This window comes from Rattus norvegicus, chromosome 16 (assembly GCF_021556685.1).
Source record: "Rattus norvegicus strain SHRSP/BbbUtx chromosome 16, alternate assembly SHRSP_T2T, whole genome shotgun sequence".
NCBI classification, from domain to species: domain Eukaryota; kingdom Metazoa; phylum Chordata; class Mammalia; order Rodentia; family Muridae; genus Rattus; species Rattus norvegicus.
In genome coordinates, this window is record NC_141549.1 from 20,333,196 (window position 1) to 20,357,505 (window position 24,310).

General features: G+C 41.4%; 1 protein-coding gene across 1 annotated transcript in view; it reads left to right on the forward strand.

Moving 5' to 3' along the window:
* Positions 1 to 24,310, forward strand: part of Poteml2 (POTE ankyrin domain family member M like 2) — a 464,489-nt gene that overhangs the window by 272,697 nt on the left and 167,482 nt on the right.

Consider the following 24,310-nt stretch of genomic DNA (forward strand, 5'->3'; position numbering starts at 1 on the left):
CCTTCTACTTTTTCTTCTATAAGAGTCTTCAAGATCCATCCAATTTTAGCTGTGGGTGTGTACATCTAAGTCAGCTGCTGGGTGCAACCTCTCCAGACAGCCTGTGCTAGACTCTGTCTGCTAGCATAACAGGGTATCATTCAGAGTCAGGGACTGTCGCTTGTTCAAGGGATCAGTTTCAAGTTGGGTGGGTTATTGGTTGGCTGTTCCCTCAGTCTCCCCTCCAGCCCTATTCCTTCATTTCCTGTAGACAGGAAAAAATTTGGATTTAAAGTTTTGTGGTTGGGTCGATGTTCCAGTTGCTCCACTGGGCTTCCTGCATAGCGAGAAGAGCCAGGATCCCCATGCTCTGTATCCCCAGTGCAGTGAGTCACAAGCTCCAGTGATTCTTGTTGCCTCCCCTACCTCAGTCTCTGTCTCTCTCTGAGGTTGCCTCCTCACTCACCACCCCTATCTGTTGCAGATTTCCATTCATTATCATAGTTCCCTCCCCCTCCCCACACTGGACCCTCAGTGACCCTATTCCTTCCTTTCTCCTTTCCCAACTGCTTCCCTTCATCCATATGCCTTCAATGACCCTTCCATATTCTCAATTATCCTTTCTTGTGCCCTTCTTTTGTTCAGTCTTCTTGGCTCTGTGGAGTGTAGCACTGGGCATCCTTTATTTTATAGGCTCCTTACTGAGAGGGGAGAGGTCATGCTTAGCTTCCTTTTCACTGAGCCCCACTGGATTACATACCTACTTTAGGCTCCTAGGCATATGAGAGCTGCGTACCTGAAGACAGCAGCTCATAGGCCTTCTGTACAGAAAACAGAAACATTGAGTTAGTTTATCAATTCTTTTCCATGGTCTCCTTTAGAGCCCGTTATTGGGCACATGTTTTAGGTCAAGAAGTTAATACATTTTATTTTCTTTGTCTATCATTAAATTGATTAGATTTATATGTAGGAGTTTTTACTGCTGTGCGTTTTCTATGCAGTATGTGTGATAGAACCCAGTGCTGGTTCCCCTGGAACTGGATTTACAGATGGTTGGTTTTGAGTGGCCAGCGATGTGCTAGCAATTAAAACTGAGTGCTCTACAAACAAAACTAGAACTCTTAACTGCGTCTCCATCTCTCTAGGCCATATGTGTGTATGTATGTGTGTGTGTGTGTGTATGTATATGTATATGTATGTTAATATTATACAACATGGTAAATTTCACCATAAGATAAATTTTTATCATGAAACTTCAATAAATTTTCTAGTATAGTGCAAAAATTTTCACCAAGAGATATTTACACCAATATGACTTGTGCTTGCAGATGGGTCAAACAAAGACATTTTGAATTGGATCTATAACCCTGAACCCCAGTATAAACCTTGTGTACATCTTGTGTGTGCATTGATCCACATGTGAAGGATAGAGACTGATATTGTCTTCCTCTCGATTTCCTGTACCCCACTCACATGTGTAATTGTGTGGGTCAAAGGACAATGCCACTCTACAGTTCTGTTCCGCCACATTGTGGGTTCTAGGGACTGAACTCAGGCCATCATCCCTCTGTATGGGTTCCACCCCTGGTCCCTCAGTTCTGGGGACATGTTCATTCACTCAAATCCTAGTGTCTTGGAGCACACTGATCTTCATCCTTGCATGAAAGCAAGTTTTGGGGATCCCCTTATTTCCACATCTGCAGTGAGGTTTTCAGGAAACGTGTTTTACCAAACAACTCAGGCTCTAATCCTTATTTCCTATTGTTAGGCTGTACTAGGTTATGAAGGAGAACCATAGCACAGTAGTAGATATTCCATAATCCACATGCTTCTTGATAATTTTGTAGATCTAAAGGCCTTTAGTCTTTAAGTTACAGTTTCATATAAATAATAAATTCTGAATTAGAATTCCAAGATCTTCCTCTTTATTGAATATTTTCTTTAAATACACTGACTTGTCCTACTGTAGTTTTTCATTCTGTCAGTCCATTTACTCCCCACATGTAACTTAGATGTGTACTGAGTACAATACACATTCTACTATCTCTCAAAATCGTCCCATTCTTAACCTTTTGTTTCTGTGCCCAGTCTCAGAGCCTGTAAATCATTCATAGGTAATGTCAACAGCCTGTGAATCAACCCCAAGAAACACATACCAACTCTGTCACTTCTCTAAAGGACAAGCCTACAGTCTGTCAGTCATTCATAAGAAATGACTACACCCTGACCATCATTCATAAGAAACACCCAACGCGAATCACTATCCCTGAACTCAAGCAGTATATCCTCCATTGTTGGTGGGATTGCAGACTGGTACAACCATTCTGGAAATCAGTCTGGAGGTTCCTCAGAAAATTGGACATTGAACTGCCTGAGGACCCAGCTATACCTCTCTTGGGCATATACGCAAAAGATGCCCCAACTTATAAAAAAGACACGTGCTCCACTATGTTCATCACAGCCTTATTTATAATAGCCAGAAACTGGAAAGAACCCAGATGCCCTTAAACAGAGGAATGGATACAGAAAATGTGGTACATCTACACAATGGAATATTACTCAGCTATCAAAAACAATGAGTTTATGAAATTCGTAGGCAAATGGTTGGAACTGGAAAATATCATCCTGAGTGAGGTAACCCAATGACAGAAAAACACACATGGTATGCACTCATTGGTAAGTGGCTATTAGCCCAAATGCTTGAATTACCCTAGATGCCTAGAACAAATGAAACTCAAGACGGATGATCAAAATGTGAATGCTTCACTCCTTCTTTAAAAGGGGAACAAGAATATCCTTGGCAGGGAATAGAGAGGCAAAGATTAAAACAGAGACTGAAGTAACACCCATTCAGAGCCTGCCCCACATGTGGCCCATACATATACAGCCACCCAATTAGACAAGATGGATGAAGCAAAGAAGTGCAGGCTGACAGGAACCAGATGTAGATCTCTCCTGAGAGACACAGCCAGAATACAGCAAATACATAGGCGAATGCCAGCAGCAAAGCACTGAACTGAGAATAGGACTCCCATTGAAGGAATCAGAGAAAGAACTGGAAGAGCTTGAAGGGGCTCGAGACCCCTTATGAACAACAAGGCCAAGCAGCCAGAGCTTCCAGGGACTAAGCCACTACCTAAAGACTATACATGGACTGACCCTGGACTCTGACCTCATAGGTAGCAATGAATATCCTAGTAAGAGCACCAGTGGAAGGGGAAGCCCTGGGTCCTGCTAAGACTGAACCCCCAGTGAACTAGATTGTTGGGGGAGGGCGGCAATGGGGGGAGGATGGGGAGGGGAACACCGATAAGAAAGGGGAGGGGGAGAGGGGAGGGGGATGTTTGCCTGGAAACCGGGAAAGGGAATAACACTCGAAACGTATATAAGAAATACTCAAGTTAATTAAAAAAAAAACAAAAAAAAACCACCCAATGCCTGTCAACCATACATAGTACATATCTACAATTGTTCAATATGCACAGTAAACATGTACAGCCTTCTAGTCAGTCATCCATATTAACTGAGTGCTACCTGCAAATCATCCATAGGAAGTACCCACATCCTGTCAGGCATTCATAGGGAATGCCCACAGCCTGTCAATCATTTATAGGAAATAGCTACAGCTTGTTAGTCATCAATACACATGGCACACCCCCAAGCTGGCAATCATCTGGAGGAAGAACCTACGTCCTATCAATCATCCATAAGAATTCCCTACAGCCTTAGAATCATTTATAAGAAATGACCATATCCTGTCATCTATTAGAAACACACACAGTCTGTCAGTCATCCACACATCACATACATTGCGTGAGAGTCATCCATAGGAAAAGCTAAGTGCCTGTCATGCATACAAAGGAAATGAACACAACCAGTAAATCATGCATAGGAATCTCCAACAGTCTGTCAGTTATCAAGAGAAAATTCACACAGTCTTTCAATTATCCAAAGTAAACAGCAACAGTATTCAATTAAGATTAAACAGAAAAATTTCAAAAACCCACAACCCTCACACACTGATATCATAAATAGGGACGTGATAAACCTGGGAGACAGCACACAATAAATCATGCCGAGAGCAAAGATTCATCTCTGCCTCAGGCTCCTCCTCCTACATCATTCAGGCCTCAGGTTTGCCATGCAGAGCCGATCCTGTTACCATGCCTGCTTGAAATAAAATGGGGAGATGTTTGTGATGATGAACTTCATGTATTTATTCTTTATGAAAAATAATGTAGTGAAGGAAGCGCAGGATTTTGTTTCTGTTGACAGCACATTTTCAGAAGGATTTAGAACACTTTTTCTGCATACAGGTAGCTAATTCTTCAGAGCTCCTGATAAAGCAGAAGATTGTATAATAGGAAAACAAGGCAGCAAGTTTGTGTCCATTCAAGAGTCCATCCTCATATTATTTTGATTATATTGACAATAGCGAAAAGTTCAGAAAAAATAAAGGAAACTCCTCATTCTGAATGATCACAGGTTACCATGGACACACAAACACCAATGTTTTTAACAATGTGAGCGTAGAATTAATATTTTATGAGTAAATCACATTGACAGGTTTGTAACCTGCTTTAATGGTTTACGTTCCTGTATGAAAGGCACACACACACACCGACACACAGACACACACACAGACATGCACACACACACACCGACACACAGACACACACACCGACACACAGACACACACACAGACACACACACACACAAAGGTTTTATGTTTTGATATATCTTGATCAGTACCGTAGATAGGCCATTGCTTAATCTCCACATGGTTAATTCACCTTCTGCCAATAATTCTGAGTTTTTACTTACTAAATGCTGAAACAAGATGCCATTTAAGACAGTCAGAGAGTGAAACATTCAAGGTTTTGTGTGTAGATATTTCAGAGAGAATCACAGAGACTAGGTGCAAAATAATTCTTTATAACAATGGATGTAAGTTGAATGTGCTTCCTGAAGTATTTTCAGGGGGAAAATCGGGATCACATTAGGAGACAGTGTTCTTTCTGCAGTTTTTCCCTGGCTCTTTGCCAGGCACACCTTTCTTATTGCAGTTCGTTTGAACAGGCAGCACTCATTTTCCTACCCTAGGTTTTGATGTTCGTGGGCTGGATCCTGCTACTCTGTCTCTATTTCCTCATTCACACAATTTGCTTTAAGTTCTTCTTAGAAATGTTACTTCTTCAAATATTAATTTGTGGATCTACACTATTCCTCTCATATGAAAGCCACGGACTTCAGGCTGTCTGGTAAGCTTTTCTTTATAAAACTTTCTGGGATATTTATCGTGGCTGTAATTATAATAGATTTTTTAACTTGATTCTTCATAATCTTAATGTTTTTATTCCTTGATAATACTCACTAAATCTTTAGTTAATAGCTAAGGAAACCTGAGTTTTCTGGTGGATAACGGAGCAGTCCCACTGATGTCCACATCCTAAAATTCCCTAATTTGCCTAAACCGCAGCATGCTTGGTGAATCTAAACATACAGTGGAGTGGTGGATATTATCCCAAAATTTCAGAATACTGACCATATAATTTAGAGACTATTTGTAGCTCAAGAAGACGAACGACAAAAATCTGATGCTTCAGTACTTCTTAGAAGGGGGTACAAAATAGTCCAGGAGGAAATATGAAGACAAAGTATGGAGCAGAGACTGAAGGAAAGGCCATCCAGAGAGTAACACATATGTGGATCCATCCCACATGAGGTCACCAAACCCATTCACTGTTGGGGTGACAAGAGGTACATGCTGACAGGAGCCTGATACAGCTGCCTCCTGAGAGAATATGCCAGAGCCTGACAAATCAGAGGCAGATGCTCTCAGCAAGCCATTGGATTGAGAACTGGGACCTCAATGGGGGAGTTAGTGAAAGGACTGAGGTAATTGAGGGGATGTGCAACCCCATAGGAAGAACTACAGTATCAACCAACCAGATACTGCAGAGCTACCAGGGACTAAAGCACCAAGTAAAGAGTACACATGGAACGAACCCTGGCTCCAGCAGCATGTGTAGCAGAAGATGGGCCTTGTTGGGCATCAATGGGAGGAGAGACCCGTGGTCCTGTGAAGGCTCAATGACAAGTATAGGGGAATGCCAGGGCAGGGAGGCAGGAGGGAGTGTGTGGGTGTGTGGGAGTTCACCCTCATGGAGGCAGGGGTTGAGGAGATGGGATGGAGTAGCGGTTTTCTGGACTGGAAGCAGAGAAGCAGGATAACATTTGAAATGTAAATAAAGCAATTATCTAATAAAAGCAATAAAAAACAGTGGAGGGCTATTCCTATAAAAACTTAAATTCAAGGGAGCTAAATCATTCGCTAAGAGTAGTTTAAAGAAGTACATGGCTGTGGCAATTTTAGACGATGTCAAGAGACTTCAAAACATTTCATTTTGTATGTTGAACACAAATTTGTCTTCTGCATTCTTAAGGTTAATCTCTTTCACTGACTGTCACCTTTCTCAATCCTGTAGGAGAGTGAGGTCCACTTGATTCCTACACTTCCATGCTTAGTGATCAAGAAAGTGGTTCTCTCATTAAATTCCCTGTTTATGAGTCTACAACTAGTTTGTTGTTTCTTTGGTTGCAATAATCGCAACCCCCTACACTCTTATGCAACTCTGAGATTTTCTGAGCACTTTTAAAATTGATTCTATAGTATTTTATCATTTAGAATATTTTTAGGAGATGTGGCCCAGTGGTTAAACGCACTGGCTAACTGCTCTTCTAGGAGACATGAGCCTAATATCTAGCTGTACATGGTGGCCATCAGCTGTCTGTAACTACAGTTTGAAGGAGATCTGGCAGTGGTACCCACTTCTGAATGCTTCAGGCACTACATTCATTCGGTGCACAGAAATACATGCAGACAAAATATCTATACAGGTCAAACATCAAAATAATAAACGCTTGTCATGTGCGTCTGTGTTTGCCACCTATGTCATATCTAGAGCATCCAGAAGATAAGGTCAGGTACTCTTGAGCCACTGGATAAGTTCTGAGAATAGAACATAGATTTTTGGCAAATGCACCAGGCCCTTATCAATACTGAGCCATCCCTGCAACCCCCATATAGGTTCTTCCTATGTCACAGTGCAATCATCTTTGGCTTTCATTTTGGCAATTGGAGCTCATTACGCTAGAACTACTTCTTAAGCCCTGCCAGGTCAGGATTTCTGGTCCCTGGGTTTATCAATTTAAAATGGCATACAAAGATAAGCAGGGAATCCTCAACAAAGGAACCTCAAATGGCCAAGAAATCTTCAAAGTACTTAGCCATCTTGGAAATGAGTATCAAAATGACCCTGAGATTCCATATCCACTGTTAGAATGGCTAAGTCCAAAAATTCAAGTGATAGCACATGCTGGTAAGGATGTAGAGCACAGGAAAGAGTTTCTCAGTGTTGCTGGAGTGGAAACTTGTACAATGAATTTGGAAAATTAATTTGGAGGTTTCTCAGAAAACTAAAAATTGTTTTACCTCAAGACCCAGGTATACCACTCCTAGGCATATACCAAAAAGATAACCAACCATACGACAGGGACACCTGCTCAACTCTCACTTTCCAGTGCCCCACACATGTGGAGCTAAGTGTGTAGTGGCCAGAAGGCAGGGTCAACTACCGTTCTGTTCTGCCACATTGTGGCTTCTGAGGACTGAACTCAGGCCATCAGGCCGCCCTGTGGATTCCACCCCTGGTCCCTCTGTTCTGGAGACAAACCTCACTCACCCACGTCCCTGGTGTGGTTGATTTACTATCTTGGAGCGCACTGATATTCACACTTGCAGGCAAGTAGCTTTGGGGATCCCCTTGTCCCCACATCTGCAGTTGGGTTTTCAAGGCAAGAGTTTTACCAAGTGAGGTTTACCAACCACCCCTTCCCCTCATCCTTTTTTGGGGAGGAGTATTTGATTTTTTTTATTTCCATTTCAAATGTTATCCCCTTTCCTGGTTTCCCACCCATGAACGCCCATCTCATCTTCCCTTCCCCTCTTCTATGAGGCTGTTCCCCCACCTATCCACTCACCCCTTCCCACCTCCCTCCCTGTCTCAGCATTCCTTTACACTGTGGAGGTAGAGCCTTGGCAAGACCAAGGGCTTCTCCTCCCATTGGTTCCCCACAAGGCCATCCTCTGCTACATGTGCACCTAAGACATGGGTCTGTCAGTGTACTCTGTAGATGGAGGGACATCTGGGTTCTTTCCAGCTCCTGGCAATTACAAATAAGGGTTCTATGAACATAATGGAGCATGTTTCCTTGCCACATGTTGGCACCCCTTTTGGGTATATGCCCAGGAGGGTGTATAGCTAGGTCCTCAGGTAGTACTATGTCCGAATTCTGAGGAACTTACAAACTAATTTCCAGAGTTAGTATAAGAGCTTGCAATCCCACCTACAGTGGAGGAATGTTTCTCTTTCTCCTCATCCTCGTCAACATTTGTTGTCACTTTAGACTTTTTTCTTAGTCATTCTGAGTGGTGTGAGGTCAAATCTCAACATTTTCTTGGTTTGATTTTTGCTGATGATTAAGGATGTTTAATAGTTCCTTAGGAGCTTCAGGGCCATTTGATATTCCTCAGCTTAGAATTCTTTGTTTAGCTCTGCACCTCATTTTGTGCTAGAGTTATTTAATTCTCTGCAGTCTAAACTTATGAATTTCTTTGTATGCATATTAGCCCTCTATCAGATATAGATATAGATACAGATTCTCTGGCTTCTCCTTCTATTCCTGCTTCTCCTTCTACTCCGGCTTCTCCTCCTCCTTCTTCTCCTTCTCCTTTTTCTCCTTCTCCTTCTCCTTCTTCTCCTTCTCCTTCTTCTTCTCCTTCACCTTCTTCTCCTTCACCTTCTTCCTTTTCTTCGGCTTCTTCTTCTTCTTGTCCTAGTCATCTTTGTGGTTGTCATCATCTCCTCCTTCCCCACCTTCTCCCCTTTGTTTCCCCTCCCCCTCCCCCTCCTCCTCTGTCTTCTTCCTTGTCCTCATTGGCTTCTTTGGCTTTGTTGACTTCTTATGCTTCGCCAGGTTCTTCTGCTTCGGCTTCGCCTTCTGCTTCTTCTTTGGCTTCTGCTTAGGCTTCGGCTTGGCGGTTTTGGCATCGGCTTTAGCTGCTTCGGCGGCTTCTGTGGCTATGGAGGCTTTGGCGGCTTTGGCGGCTTCGGTGACTTCCGGGGTTTCGGCGGATTAGGTGGCTTAGGCTTCCGCTGTTTTGGCTTCAGCTGCTTTGGCTTTGGCTGCTTCTGTTGGAGCTTGGGCTGCGGCTTCGGGTGCTGCTTCTGTTGCTGCTGCTGCTGTTGCTGCTGCTGCTGCTGCTGCTGATGCTGCTGCTGCTGCTGCTTCTGTTGCTGCTGCTGCTCCTTGTCCTCGTCCTCGTCCTCCTCCACCCCTCCTCCTCCTCCTCGTCCTCGTCCTCCTCCTCGCCCTCCTCCTCCTCGTCCTCGTCCTCCTCGTCCTCGTCCTCGTCGTCCTCGTCCTCCTCGTCCTCGTCCTCCTCGTCCTCGTCCTCGTCGTCCTCGTCCTCCTCCTCATCCTCCTTCTCCTCCCCCTCCTCCTCCTCCTCGTCCTCCTCGTCCTCCTCCTCCCCCTCCTCGTCCTTCTCTTCCTCCACCTTGTCGTCCTCTTGGTCCTCCTCCTCCTCGTCGTCGTCCTCCTCCTCCTCTACTTATTTTTCTTCTTTTTTTAATTGGATATGTTTCTTTATTTACATTTCAAATGTTATTGCCTTTCCCAGTTTCCTGTCCTTAAACCCCTATGCCCTCCCCCTTCCCTGTAAGGGTGTCCCTCCCCGAATCCAACCCCCTTACAATCCATCCCTACATTCCCCTGCACTGGGGGTCCAACCAGGGTAGGATCAAGGGCTTCCCCTTCCACTGGTGACCAACAAGTATATTCTCTGCTACATACACAGCTGGAGCCCTGGGTCCATATATAGTCTTTGGGTAGTGGTTTAGTCCCTGGCAATCTTTGGCATTGTTATTCTTATGGGGTTGCAAGCCCCTTCAGCTCTTTCAATCCTTTCTCTAATCCCTGAAAGGGCGTCCTGTTCTCAGTTCAGTAGTTTGCTGCTAGTGTTCACCTCTGTATTTGACATGCTCTGGTTGTGTCTCTAAGGAGATATCTATATCCAGTTCCGGACATGACGCACTTCTTAGCTTCATCAGTCTAATCTAGTTTTGGTGGCTGTATATGTATGGGCCACATGTGGGCCAGGCTCTGAATGGCTGTTCCTTCAGTCTCTGCTCTAAACTTTGCCTCTATATCCCTTCCTATGGATATTTCTGTTATCCCATTATAATAAGTAGTGGAAGCATCTGTATTTTATTCAATCTTTTTCTTGAGCTTCAAGTGGTCTGTGGATTGCATCTTGGGTAATTCGAGGTTTTGGGCTAATATCCACTTATCGATGAGTGCGTGCCATGTGTGTTTTCTGTGGTGGGTTACCTCCCTCAGGATGATATTTTCTAGTTCATTCCATTTGCCTATGAATCTCATGAAGTCATTGTTTTTGATACCTGAGTAGTACTCCATTGTGTAAATGTACCACATTTTCTGTATCCATTCCTCTGTTGAAGGGCACCTGGGTTTTTTCCAGCTTCTGGCTATTATAAATAAGGCTGCTATGAACATAGTGGAGCATGTGTCTTTATTGTATGTTGGAGCATCTTTGGGTGTATGCCCAAGGGTTGTAGAGCTGGGTTCTGAGGTAGTGTAATGCCCAATTTTCTGAAGAACCTCCAGACTGATTTCCAGAGAGGTTGTAGAAGTTTGCAATCCCACCAACAATGGAGGAGTGTTCCTCTTTCTCCACATCCTCACCAGCGTCTGCTGTCATCTGAGCTTTTTTTATCTCAGGGCTGCTTTGATTTGCATTTACCTGATGACTAAGGATGTTGAACATTTCTTTAGATGCTTTTTGGCCATTTGATAATCCTCAGCTGAGAATGTTTTCTTTAGCTCTGTACCCTATTTTTTGATAGGGTGATTTGGCTCTCTGGAGTCCATCTCCTTGAGTTCTTTGTATATTTTGGATTAATATTAGCTCTCTGTCAGATGTAGGATTGGTAAAGATCTTTTCCCAGTCTGTTGGTTGCCATTTTGTCCTAATGACATTGTCTTTTGCTTTACAAAAGCTTTGCAGTCTTATGAGGTCCCATTTGTTGATTCTTGATCTTAGAGCGTAAGACATTGTTTTGTTCAGGAAATTTTCTCCAGTGCCCATGTGTTTGAGATGCTTCCCCACTTTTTCTTCTATTAATTTGAGTGTATCTGGTTTGATGTGGAGGTCCTTGATCCACTTCTTTGTACAGGGTGATAAGCATGGATCGATTTGCCTTTTTCTATATGCTGACCTCCAGTTGAACCAGCACCATTTGTTGAAAATGTTATCTTTTTTCCATTGGAAGGTTTTAGCTCCTTAGTCAAAGATCAAGAGGCTATAGGTGTGTGTTTCATTGCTGGGTCTTCAATTCTGTTGCACTGATCTACCTGCCTGTCTCTGTAGCAATACCATACAGTTTTGAAGACTATTGCTCTGTAATACTGCTTGAAGTCAGGGATGGTGATTCCCCCAGAATTTCTTTTACTGTTGAGTATAGTTTTCGCTATTCTGGGTTTTTTGTTATTCCAAATGAATTTGCAAATTGCTCTTTCTATCTCTATAAAGAATTGAGTAGGAAATTTGATGGGAATTGCATTGACCTATAGATTGATTTTGGCAAAATGGCCATCTTTACTATATTAATCCTGCCAATCCATGACCATGGAAGATCTTGTCATCTTCTGAGATCTTCTTCAATTTCTTCAGAGATTTGAAGTTCTTGTCATACAGATCTCTCACTTGCTTGGTTAAAGTCACATCAAGATATTTTCTGTTATTTGGGACTATTTTTAAGGGTGTCATTCCCTAATTTCTCTCTCAGCCGGTTTATCCTTTGGGTAGAGTAAGGCTACTGATTTGTTTGAGTTAATTTTATGCCCCGGCACTTTGCTGAAGTTGTTTATCAGGTTAAGTAGTTCTCTGGTGGATCGTTTGTGTTCGCTTAAGTACACTATCATATCATCTGCAAATAGTGATATTTTGATTTCTTCCCTTCCAATTTGTATCCCTTTGACCTCCTTTCGCTGTCTGATTGCTCTGGCTAGAACTTCAAGAACTATATTGAATAAGTAGGGAGAGCATGGGCAGCCTTGTCTAGTCCCTGATTTTAGTGGGATTGCTTCAAGTTTCTCTCCATTTAGTTTGATGTCAGCTACTGGTTTGCTGTATATTGCTTTTAGAATGTTTAGATATAGGCCTTGAATTCCTGATCTTTTCAGGACTTTTATCATGAAGGGGTGTGGAATTTTGTCAAATGCTTTCTCAGCATCTAATGAAATGACCATGTGCTTCTTATCTTTGAGTTGTTTACGTAGTGGATTACATTGATGGATTTTCATACATTAAACCATCCCTGCATCCCTGGGATGAAGCCTACTTGATCATGATGGATGATCGTTTTGATGTGTTCTTAGATTCAGTTTGCAAGAATTTTATTGAGTATTTTTGCATTGATATTCTTAAGGGAAATTGTTCTAAAGTTCTCTTTCTTTGTTGGGTCTTTGTGTGGTTTAGGTATAAGAGTAATTGTGGCTTCATAGAAGGAATTTGGTAGTGCTCCGTCTGTTTTAATTTTGTGGAATAGTTTGGACAGTATTGATTTGAGATCTTCTATGAAGGTATGATAGAATTCTGCACTGAACCCATCTGGACCTGGGCTCTGTTTGGTTGGGAGACTTCTAATAACTGCTTTTATTTCTATAGAGTTACGGGGTTGTTTAGATGATTTATTTGTTCTTGATTTAACTTTGGTACCTGGTATATGCCTAGAAAATTGTCCATTTCCTCCAGATTTTCCAGTTTTATTTAATACAGGCTTTTGTAGTAGGATATGATGATTTTTTAAAATTTACTCAGATTTTGTTATGTCTCCCTTTTCATTTCTGATTTTGTTAATTTGGATACACTGTCTGTGACTACTGGTTAGTCTGGCTAAGGGTTTATCTATCTTGTTGATTTTCTCAAAGAACCAGCTCCTGATTTTGTTGATTCTTTGTATAGTCCATTCCATTTCTACTTGGTTGATTTCAGCTCTGAGTTTGATTTTTTTCCTGCCTTCTACTCCTCTTGGGTTTATTTATTTCCTTTTGTTCTAGAGCTTTAAGATGTGATGTCAAGCTGCTGACATATGCTCTCTCCTGTTTCTATTTGTAGGCACTCAGAGCTATGAGTTTTCCTCTTAGTACCGCTTTCATTGTGTCCCATAAGCTAGGGAATGTTTCATCTTCATTTTCATTAAATTCTAAGAAGTCTTAATTTCTTTCTTTATTTCTTCCTTGACCACATTGTCCTTGAGTAGAGCATTGATCAACTTCCATGTATATGTGGGCTTTCTGTCATTATTGTTGTTACTGAAGACCAGTCTTAGCTCATGGTGATCTGATAGGACGCATGGGATCATTTCTATCTTCCTGTATCTGTTGAGGCCTGTTTTGTGACTGATTATATGGTCAGTTTTAGAGAAGGGTCCATGAGGTGCTGAAAAGAAAGTATATCGTTTTGTTTTAGGATGGAATGTTCTGTAAATATCTGTTAAATCAAATTGGTTCATAACTTCTGTTAGTTTTTGTATGTCTCTGTTTAATTTCTGTTTCCATGATCTGTCCAGTGATGAGAGTGAGGGGTTGAAGTCTCCTGGTATTATTGTGTAAGTTACAATGTGTGCTTTGAGCTTTAGTAAGGTTTCTTTTATGAATGTAGTTGACCTTGCATTAGGAGCATAGATATTTAGGATTGAGAGTTCATCTTGGTGGATTTTTCCTTTGATGAATATAAAGTGTCCTTCCTTATCTTTTTTAATGACTGTTGGTTGAAATTCAATTTTATTTGGTATTAGAATGGCAACTCCAGCTTGTTTTTTTGGCCATTTGCTTGGAAAATTTTTTCCAGCCATTTACTCTGAGGTAGTGTCTGTCTTTGTCTCTGACGTGTGTTTCCTGCATGTTGCAAAATGCTGGGTCCTCTTTATGTATTCAGTCTGTTAGCCTATGTCTTTTTATTGGGGAATCAAGTCTGTTGATGGTGAGAGGTGTTAAGGGATAGTGATTGTAGCTTCCTGTTATTTTCATTGTTAGAGGTGAAATTATGTTTGTTTGTCTCTCTTTTGGTTTCAATGCAAGGAAATTATATTGTTGCTTTCTGTATGGTGTAGTTCCTCTCCCTGTCTTGGAGTTTTCTATCTCTTATCCTTTGTAGGCCTGAATTTGTAAAAAGATATTGTGTAAATTTGGTTTAGTCATGGAATAGCTTGGTTTCTCCATCTATGTTAATTGAAAGTTTTACTGGATACAGTAACTAGGGCTGGCAGTTGTGTTCTCTTAGGGTCTGTATGACATCTGTCCTGGATCTTATATCTTTCCTAGTCTCTGGTGAGAAGTCTGGTGTAATTCTTATAGGTCTGCCTTTGTATGTCACTTGACCTTTTTCCCTTACCGCTTTTAATATTCTCTCTTTGTTTTGTGCATTTGCTGTTTTAACTATTATGTGACGGGAGGAATTTCTCTTCTAGTCCAATCTATTTGGAGGTCTGTAGGCTTCTTGTATGTTTATGGGCATCTCTTTCTTTAGGTTAGGGAAGTTTTCTTCTATAAGTTTGTTGAATAATTTACTGGCCCTTTAAGTTGTGAGTCTTCACTTTCTTCTATACCTATTATCCTTAGGTTTGATCTTCTCATTGTGTCCTGGATTTCCTGTATGTTTTCGGCTAGGAGATTTTTGCGTTTTACATTATCTTTGACAGTTGTGTCGATGTTTTCTACAGTATCTTCTGCCCCTGAGATTCTCTCATCTATCTCTTGCATTCTATTGGTGATGCTTGTGTCTACGACTCCTTGTCTCTTCCTTTGGTTTTCTTTATCCAGAGTTGTCTCCCTTTGTGCTTTCTTTATTGTCTCTATTTTCATTTTCAACTCTTTCACCTGTTTTGTTTCATTGTGTTTTCCTGTAATTCTTTCAGTGATTTTTGTGTTTCCTCTCTAAGGGCTTCTACTTGTTTACTTGTGCATTCCTGCATTTCTCTAAGGGAGTTCTTTATGTCTTTCTTAAAATCCTCCATCATTATCAAAAAATGTAATTTCAAATCCAAATCTTGCTTTTCTGGTGTGTTTGGATATCCAATATTTTCTTTGGTTGGAGAACTGGGCTCTGTTGATTCAAAGTAGTCTTGGTTACTGTTTATTATGTTCCTGCGTTTGCCTCTAGCCATTGTGTTGTCTCTGGTGTTTGCTTGTCTTGCCATATCTGGGAGTGTCTTGTCCCTGTGAGAGGCCTGTGTGGCCCCACTCCTGTAGAACTGTTTTCCTGTTTTCTTTCAGCCTTTCCTGAGAACAGGTGCTTGCTCTCAGCTGTGGCAGCACTCCTGGAGACTGTATTCCAGCTCTAGGCATGGGCAGGTATCAAAGGGTCCTGCCCCTGATTGCTCATGTAGGTCCTTGCACCCAGCGGGCACACTTGGCACTATTCAATTCCCTCTTGGGTCTGGACTGTGGGCAGAGGGTATTCTCCACTGACTTCTCAGGAGTATCCACACTTCTGAGATTCCAGCTCTCTCCCCCATGGGATTTGGCTTCAGGAAGCTGTTTGGGGGATCAGTTCCGTCCTGGGCGCAGACCAGAACTGCAGGTACTGGCAGTTGTCTGTTCTTATATCCCTCTGTCCAGAGGCATTGTGCAGTTTCCCCTTGGACCAGGAATGTGGGCCGAGGTGTTCAGAGGTGGCAGTCTGTCCTGGGGCCTTGGGATGTCTGCGCGCCTGGGTGGTCTGCTCTCTTTCCCAAGGGATTTGGGTGCAGGGAACTGTGGGATGGTATTAGTTCACCAGCAGCCTTATTTGTAGTAGCCAGAAGCTGCAGACAAACCAGATCTCCCTCAATAGAGGGATGGATACAGAAAATGTGGTATATTTGCATAATAAAGTAATTTTCAGCTGTAAAAAAATGTCTATGTGAAATTTGCAGACAAATGGATGGAACTAGAAAAGATCTTCCTGTGTAAGGTAACCCAGACACAAAAAGGTCACATAGGGTCACTGATCATATGGTCACATATCACTTATCTCACTGATAAGTGGATATTAGCCCAAATTTCACAATACTCACAATATAATTCACAGATCATATGAAGCCCAAGAATGAAGAGCAAAATGTAGATGTTTCATTCCTACTTGGAGGGGGGAACAAAATAATTATGGGAGGTAGAAGAGGGAGGAACCTGGGAGGGAGATAGCAGGCACAGGGAAAAATGGTGGCAGGAAGAGGTCTGGGAGGAGAAGGGGAGATGTACTAAGGGTCAGGAAAATGAACAGAGGTGTGCAGTAGTGGGGTATGGGTACTGGTGACAACTACTAGATAGTCCCAGATGCCAGGGAAGCAAGAGTTTCCTAGGACCCAATCGGAATGACATTAGGCAAAATACTCAACAAAGAGGAGAGAGAACCAGTAGAGACTATATCCTGTTGATAGCATGGCCCCAGCTGAGGGATGTGGCCACCCACCATTTCAAAATATTAACCCAGAATTGTTCATGTCTAAAGGAAATATAGACAAAGAGTGGAGCAAAGACTGAAACACCATCCAGGGACCACTCCACCTGGGGATCCATGCCATCTGCAGACACCAAACACAGACACTATTGCTGATGCCAAGAAACACTTGCTGATAGGAGCCTGGCATAACTCTCCCCTGACAGGCTGTGCCAGAACCTGACCAATTCAAATTCAGGTGCCCAAAGCCAACCATCAGACTGGACATGGGGGCCCCATGGAAGAATTAGGGGAAGGACTGAAGGAGCTGAAGGGAACTGCAACACCACAGGAAGAAAGATACCAAGTAATTACACACCAGGAGATTCCAAGGACTAGACCACCAACCAAAGAGTATACATGAAGGGAATCCATGGCTCCACATACATATATATCAGAGGATGGCCTTACCTGGCCTCATTTGAAGGGGAGGCCCTTGGTTCTCTGGAGGCTTGATGCCCCAAAATAGGGAGATGCTAGAGTAGGGAAGTGAAGAGTGAGTGGTTGAGTGTGTGGAGGAGCCCCCTCATAGAGGTAAATAGGAGGGGGGAGAAGGGGATGGGATGGGGGGTTTGTGTGGGGTTATCCGGAAGGGAGATATCATTTGGAATGCAAGTGAATAAAATGATTAATAAAAAAGGAAACTGGTTAGCTGTAGCATGTATTGTCCAGGGTTTGTGTGCTGAGAAAGTGCAGGTATAAATGAAGCTTTGATTTGAACAAATGATTTGAACAGTCTGAAATGGTGGACCAAGTGACCAACTGCTCTGAAAATGTCTGAGACGCAAGTCTTTAGAGGAAAAACTTCAATGCAGTTGAGGTAGTATGAAGCAGAGAGCTGGAAAAGACCCTCTGAAGTGCCAGGGCAGCAGGGGCAAGGGAGGTGCCTCACTTCCGTGGCTGCCCAACACCAGCTGCTGTGAGGCCCTGTGCAGCCCTTTTGCCTCTCTACCTGGCACCAGCCTCTCCAGCCACAGAGTGTGCCAGGATTGAGGCAATTGTGGGGGAGGGGCTGAGGGGGCATGCAGTCAGAGCCAGGTGCACCTGCCCTCATCTGCCCAGGAGCAGCCTTAAAGTAGCCAAACTTACTCTCAGGAGCCCATCCCTAAAAACTCCTGTTTCTGTCACAGAGAGCCTCCCCCAAATCCCAGCTATCACCCAACTGCCACAGTCCATAAGATAGTTTTGAATTTGTCCCTGAATAATGTTACCTTTCTGCATCATTGGTTTGCAAGTCCTGGGCTGACTTGTTTAGATTTCCAGGTTTGGAAGCTGCTGGATCTTACTAGTCATCAGCAGATTACTGATGATTATTGGAAAAAAATGCTTCCAGAATTCAGAATATATTTGAGATCAGCATTTCTGGTTGTCTCAGTATGTCTGATGTGTGTTCTAGCATTTAAGTGTCCTGGACTTCTTAGGTATACAACATATAGGTGTAAGCAGCTTCCTGACACCTCTCTCATAGTGGTCATGCCTCACTGTTCTTTACTGCAGAAAGTCCAAGTAGGCAACCAGGACAAACTCACTGATGAAAGACTCAAGCAGGTAAATCCACAGGATTTACTGAGAGCTCTCACACACCGACTGAACACCTGTCCCAGCAACATTTTGAAAGGTAGTTGCATTAAAAGGAATTACTAGACACTAAAGTGGGCTGTTTTCTATGTAAAAATGAATATTTGATTAGGCTAGTGAAACTACAGTGCTGTGGTGATGAGCAGAAAATATCAATTCTGCTGTGTTTTACAGTGAGTGCCTAATCAGTGTGGCCAGCCATTTTATTAGCTCCTGATTTTGTTAGCTCCTATTTAAAATTAAATTTTTCTTTTCATTTATTCATTTTTTAAGTTGGTCAATACCATACTGGGCCTTAAGTTACAGTACTCAGTTTAGGTCAGAATAAGTTGTTCAAAGGTTTTTCAAAAGCTTAATTTACCTTTCATGCTATCAGATGGCATATTTTAAACATGGTTTAAAATACCAGTGTTTTTTTTTTTTTTAATGAGCTCCAATCTTTATTGCATAAAGAAAGGAAAAGGTTCAACCCTTTTAATGCTAAATGAATTAAACCCAGATGTAAGAAGAAAGCTTTCTTCTCTTTAATAAGGATAAGCTGCCTTGCCTTATTTATAATAGCCAGAAGCTGGAAAGAACCTAGATGCCCTTCAACAGAGGAATGGATACAGAAAATGTGGTAAATCTACACAATGGAATACTACTCAGCTACGAAAACAATGACTTCATGAAATTCATAGGTAACTGGATGAAAATATCCTGAGTGAGGTAACCCAATCACAGAAAAACACACATGGTATGCACTCATTGATAAGTGACTATTAGCCCAAATGCTCGAATTATTCCAGATACACAGTACACATGAAACTCAAGAAGGATGAAGAAAATGCGAATGCTTCACTCCTTCTTTAAAAGGGGAATAAGAATACCCTTGGCAGGGAATAGGGAGGCTAAGTTTAGAACAGAGGCTGAAGGAACGCCCATTCAGAGCCTGCCCCACATGTGGCCCATACATATACAGCCACCAAACTAGATAAGATGGATGAAGCAAAGAGGTGCAGGCTGACAGGAACCAGATGTAGATGTCTGCTGAGAGACACAGCCAGAATACAGCAAATACAGAGGCGAATGTCAGCAGCAAACCACTGAACGGAGAACGGGACCCCCGTTAAAGGAATCAGAGAAAGGACTGAAAGAGCTGAAGGGGCTCGAGACCCCATATGAACAACAATGCCAAGCAACCAGAGCTTCCAGGGACTAAGCCACTACCTAAAGACTATACATGGACTGACCCTGGACTCGGACCTCATAGGTAGCAATGAATAGCCTAGGAAGGGCACCAGTGGAAGGGGAAGCCCTTGGTCCTGCCAAGACTGAACCCCCAGTGAATGGATTGTTGCAGGGGAGGGCAGTAATGGGGGGAGGGTGGGGAGGGGAACACCCACATAGAAGGGGAGGGTTTAGGGGGATGTTGGCCTGGAAACCGGAAAGGGGAATAACAATTGAAATGTAAATAAGGAATACCCAAGTTAATGAAGATGGGAAAAAAACCTGTCCCATGGCCCTGAGAAGCCTGCCCATTCCTCCCGCTCTCTGCAGCCTCCTTCTTATTTCCTCTTTTCCTCCGCTATGCACTTTGCTCTCTTAAAAATACCAGTGTTTTAAGATATAAATGGAGCTTCAAGTTGAAGAGCATAAAATGAGAAAGAAAAAGCAGTAATTACCTACATTTGGCTTAATAATTGGAATTACATCAGTTCTATAATACCCTCCCTGTTGACACTCTTCCTTCGGAATAGCATTTAACATCTCCTGACAGACTGGCTTACTCGTTTGTGAAGGGAGGCTCCTTCAGTTTAATGATTATATATGGATTCATTGAAAGTTAAGTGTGAGGAGAACTTTGAGGAGACTGCCTTGAGTAGAGTCTACTGAGTGTGGCCATTCACTGTGTTTGTCAAGGATGCAACCCACTAAGAATTGAGCCCATGCCAGGCATGCTGTGAAGTGACACTTTTCTTTATTTTAACATTTCCTGAATAGTTTCCTCTGTTACAGATAAAACATTTTTAACATTCTTAAGATAATTCATTTACTCTTTTCCAGAAAAATATTCATATTAATGGATATGCTGAGATTTCATTTATTGTGATGATTTTCTTTCGGCATTTCAAAGCAAAATATTTTTTAATTCAATGTATTAACAGTTGGATTATCTTTTCATAATTAGGTGTCATGTTAAAACAACAGGCATCATATTAGCAGACTACTAGGGGTGTTCAGAGTAATACTTGGAAGAAATAAAATCATAGTTGTAGTTAAAGTAGAGGGAAAGTAGTAAGTTTTTAAAGGACTGAATATGTTGTCACAATCAAATATTATAAACTTTACAACCTTGAAACTGATAATGTAAATAATCTCTATTAGGTCAGTTGTTATATGAGTCAGTTAGCATTTCACTGTCTGTTTTAGCTATTTATGGTTTTTGAATCATGAAGTGGGTATACAGAATGCAGTATCCTAATAGAAATAGGAAAGCCGTATGAATATTTCCTCTGTAGTAACTTTGTTCTTCACTGATCAGACTGTCCTTGTACTGTAGGGTACACTTTTCCTGTTCTTAACTGTTCTGTAGCGAGGTGTGGGAAAATTGGGCCTTTATGTTAGATTGCTCTGGCTGACAGAGTGGTGTTTTGGGTATTGTACAAAGAGAATGGTTTTCATATCGATATAAAACGACGTTTGTGTGGGTTATTTATTCATGTTTCCTCATTTTTTCCATATTATGGTGCTAAATAATAGTTTAATTTGGATACTGTATCCATAATTTTTAGTTAGATTGGTTAACAGTTTATCTGCTTTGTTAATTTTCTTTAAGAATCAGCTGTTGGTTTTTTTGATTCTTTGTATTGTTCTCTTTGTAAATGGTTGATTTTAGTCATGTGCTTGACAATTTCTGGCTGTCTATTCCTCTTAGGGATGTTTGCTCCTTTTGCTTCTATAGCTTTCAGGTTTTCTGTTAAGTTTTCAGTATAAGATCTCTCCAATTTCTTTGTAAAGTCGTTTAGTGGTATGAACTTTCCTCTTAACATTACTTTCATTGTGTCCTCTGATTTTGAATATGCTGTGCTTTTATTTTCATTGAATTCTGGGAATTTTTTATTTTTTTCTTTATTTCCTCCCTGATCAAGTTGTCATTGATTAGACATTTCTTTGGTTTTCAAGTATCTGTGTGCTTTCTGTTGCTTGCTTTCTTTCACTCTTTCTCTCTCTCTTTCTCTCTTTCTTTCTTTCTTTCCTTCCTTCTTTCTTTCTTCCTTCCTTTCTTTCTTTCTTTCTTTCTTTCTTTCTTTTTCTTTTTCGGTATGGATGTTCATTATTAGACCCTGGTGATCCAATAGAATGTATGAGATTATTTCAATCTTCTTGTATCTGTTGATGCTTGTTTTGTGTCCAATTAACTGGTCAATTTTGGAGAAGATTTCATGAGATCCTGAGAAATTTTGTTCTTTTGTATTATGGTGACATGTTTTGTGGATATCTGTTAAATCCTTTTAGTTCATAACTTCTGCTAGCTTTTCTGTGTGTCTGTTTAGTTTCTGTTTCAATAACTTGTTCATGGGTGAGAGTGGGCCATTGAAGTCTCCCACTATTACTGTGTAAGTTTCAATATGTTTTTTGAGCTTTAATAATGTTTTTGCTTTTTTTTTTAAGAATGCTGGTGTCCTTTCATTGGGACTTAGATATTCAGAATTGAGAGTTCATATTGGTGGAGTTTTCCTTTGATGAATATGAAGTGTCCTTCCCCATCTCCGTTGGTTATTTTTGGTTGAAAGTCTATTTTATTGGGTATTAGAATGGCTACTACAGCTTGTTTCTTGGGACCATTTGCTTGGAAAACTTTTTTTCTAGACCTTTACTCAGAATTCTTTCTGTATTTGTCAGTGAGGTATTATTCTTGTATGCAGACAAAAGCTGAATCCTGTTTGCAAATCCAATCTGTTAGCTTGTGTCTTTATTTTGAATTTGAGTCCACTGATTTTTATAAATATTAAAGATCAAAGATTGTTATTGTTTTTTGGTTGGACATGGTAGTGTGTGTGTGTGTGTGTTTGTGTGTGTGTGTGTGTGTGTGTGTGTGTGTGTGTCTTATGTTAGGTTTATTGTGAGTTGATTAATTTCTTGTTTTCTTGGGTGTAGTTACATACCTTGTGTAGGAGTATTGGGTCTAGTGTCCTTTGTAGTGCTTTATATTAGAAAAATACTGTTTAAATTTGGTTTGATCATGAAATATCTTTGTTTCTACATCTATGATGATTGAGATTTGTGCTGGGTATTGGAGCCTGGGCTGGCACTTCTGGTCTCCTATGGACTGCATGACATGTGTCCTGGATTTTCACGGTTTAGTGTCTCTTTTGAGGAGTGTGGTGTAATTCTCACAGTTCTACTTTCATATGTTACTTGACCTTTTCTCCTTACACCTTCTAATATTCTTTCTTAGTTCTGTGCATTTTGTGTTCTGATTTTTGTGTGACAAGAGGATTTTATTTCCTAGTCCAAAGTTTTTGGTGTTCTGTAGGCTTCTTGTATGTTTTTGGCCATCTCCTCCTTCGGATTAGGAAAGTTTCTTCTTAAATGTTGTTGAAGACATTCTCTGGCTCTCTGACCTGGGACTCTTTGCCCTCTTCTATTCCTATTATTCTTAGGTTTGTTCTTCTCATTGTATCCCACATTTTCTGGATGTTTTGGATGAGGACGTTTTGTATATTGTATTTTCTGACCAATGTGGTAATATCTTCATATATTATACTTGTGATTCTCTCTTCCCTCCCTTGTCTTCTGCTGGTGATGTAGTTCCTGAACTGTTTCCTAGGGTTGCCATCTTCAAGGTTGTTGCCTCCATTTGTGATTTCCTTTTTCTGTTTCAATTTTTTGTGTCTTGAACATTTTTGTTCAATTCCTTTACCTGCTTGGTCATGTTTTCCTGTATATCTTTAAGGAATTGACTTGTTTTCTCTCTAATGGATTCTACATGTTTGCCTGTGTTTTCCTGTATTTCTTTAAGGGAATTATTTATATCCTTTTTAAAGGCTTCTTTCATCTTTATGAGTTGGAATGTCAGGTCAGAATCTAGTTTCCAGGTGTGTTAGGGTATCCAGGGCCTGCTGTTTTAGCAGAACTGTTTTCTCATGGTGCCATATTACCTTGGCTTCTCTTGCTTATATTCTTGTGCTTTTCTCTTATTATCTCATTAACTGTAATGTTAACTGGATTGTTTGTCTCTCATTGGAGCCATTCACCTGTGTCCCTGGTTAAGGGAGACCTCCTGAAAAGCTTGTGGCAGATCTCCTGGGAGGTGCTCAGGATGTAGGGTGTGGTAGCAGGTCAGGCAGTCTAATCTGCTCTGGTTGGAAGTGTAGATCAGAAAGAAGACGGGACTTGATCAGAGAGGTGAGTAGTCTCCTGTGCTGGGCTCTGTGGTGATCCCAGCTGGCATGTGTACTGGGATAGGGATCATCCCTGTGTCCCTGGTGATGGCAGATATTCAGGGAAACATGTAGGCTCTACAGTTTGGAAAGGGGCAGACACATCTATCTGTCCTGGGCTTCTGTAGTATTTTCACTCAATTCATGTGTGCTAAATCTGTTGGTGCTGTGGAGGAAGTATGAAAGAGAGCAGCACTACAGATTTGTCTTGAGGTCTGGGGTCCTCCCAGGCTTTTCCCTGAGGCTACAATGTATGGAGAAGAAAAGTTGTTTCATCAACATACATGTTAGTTCCATTAACATTTGTGTGTGCATGTCTTTGCATCCCTTTTCTGAGGCTCTTATGTATATTATATACGAAATACTAAGTTCCTTCTCTATAACAAGGAGCATGCTTGGCAGTGCCTGTAGAACAAGGCCAACAATTTTGTGGATCATTGGCTTAGGATCAGAAGAACCTATTGTTTCTTCTCATACTAGGTTATAGTCACCAGCCCCAAGGCTGCTGGGTACTCTGTCTATAATGATCCAGAAGTATCCTTTGTTGCTTTGTGCAATCTTGCTTTATTAGCTTCCTGGTGTCTGCATCGCATTGTATGGTAATTTCTGCTTACCTCATCCCATTCCTTTATTAAAAATAAATATTCTACTTATGAGTCATCACTCTTGGCATAAGACATAGCTTGTATAAGACATTGTA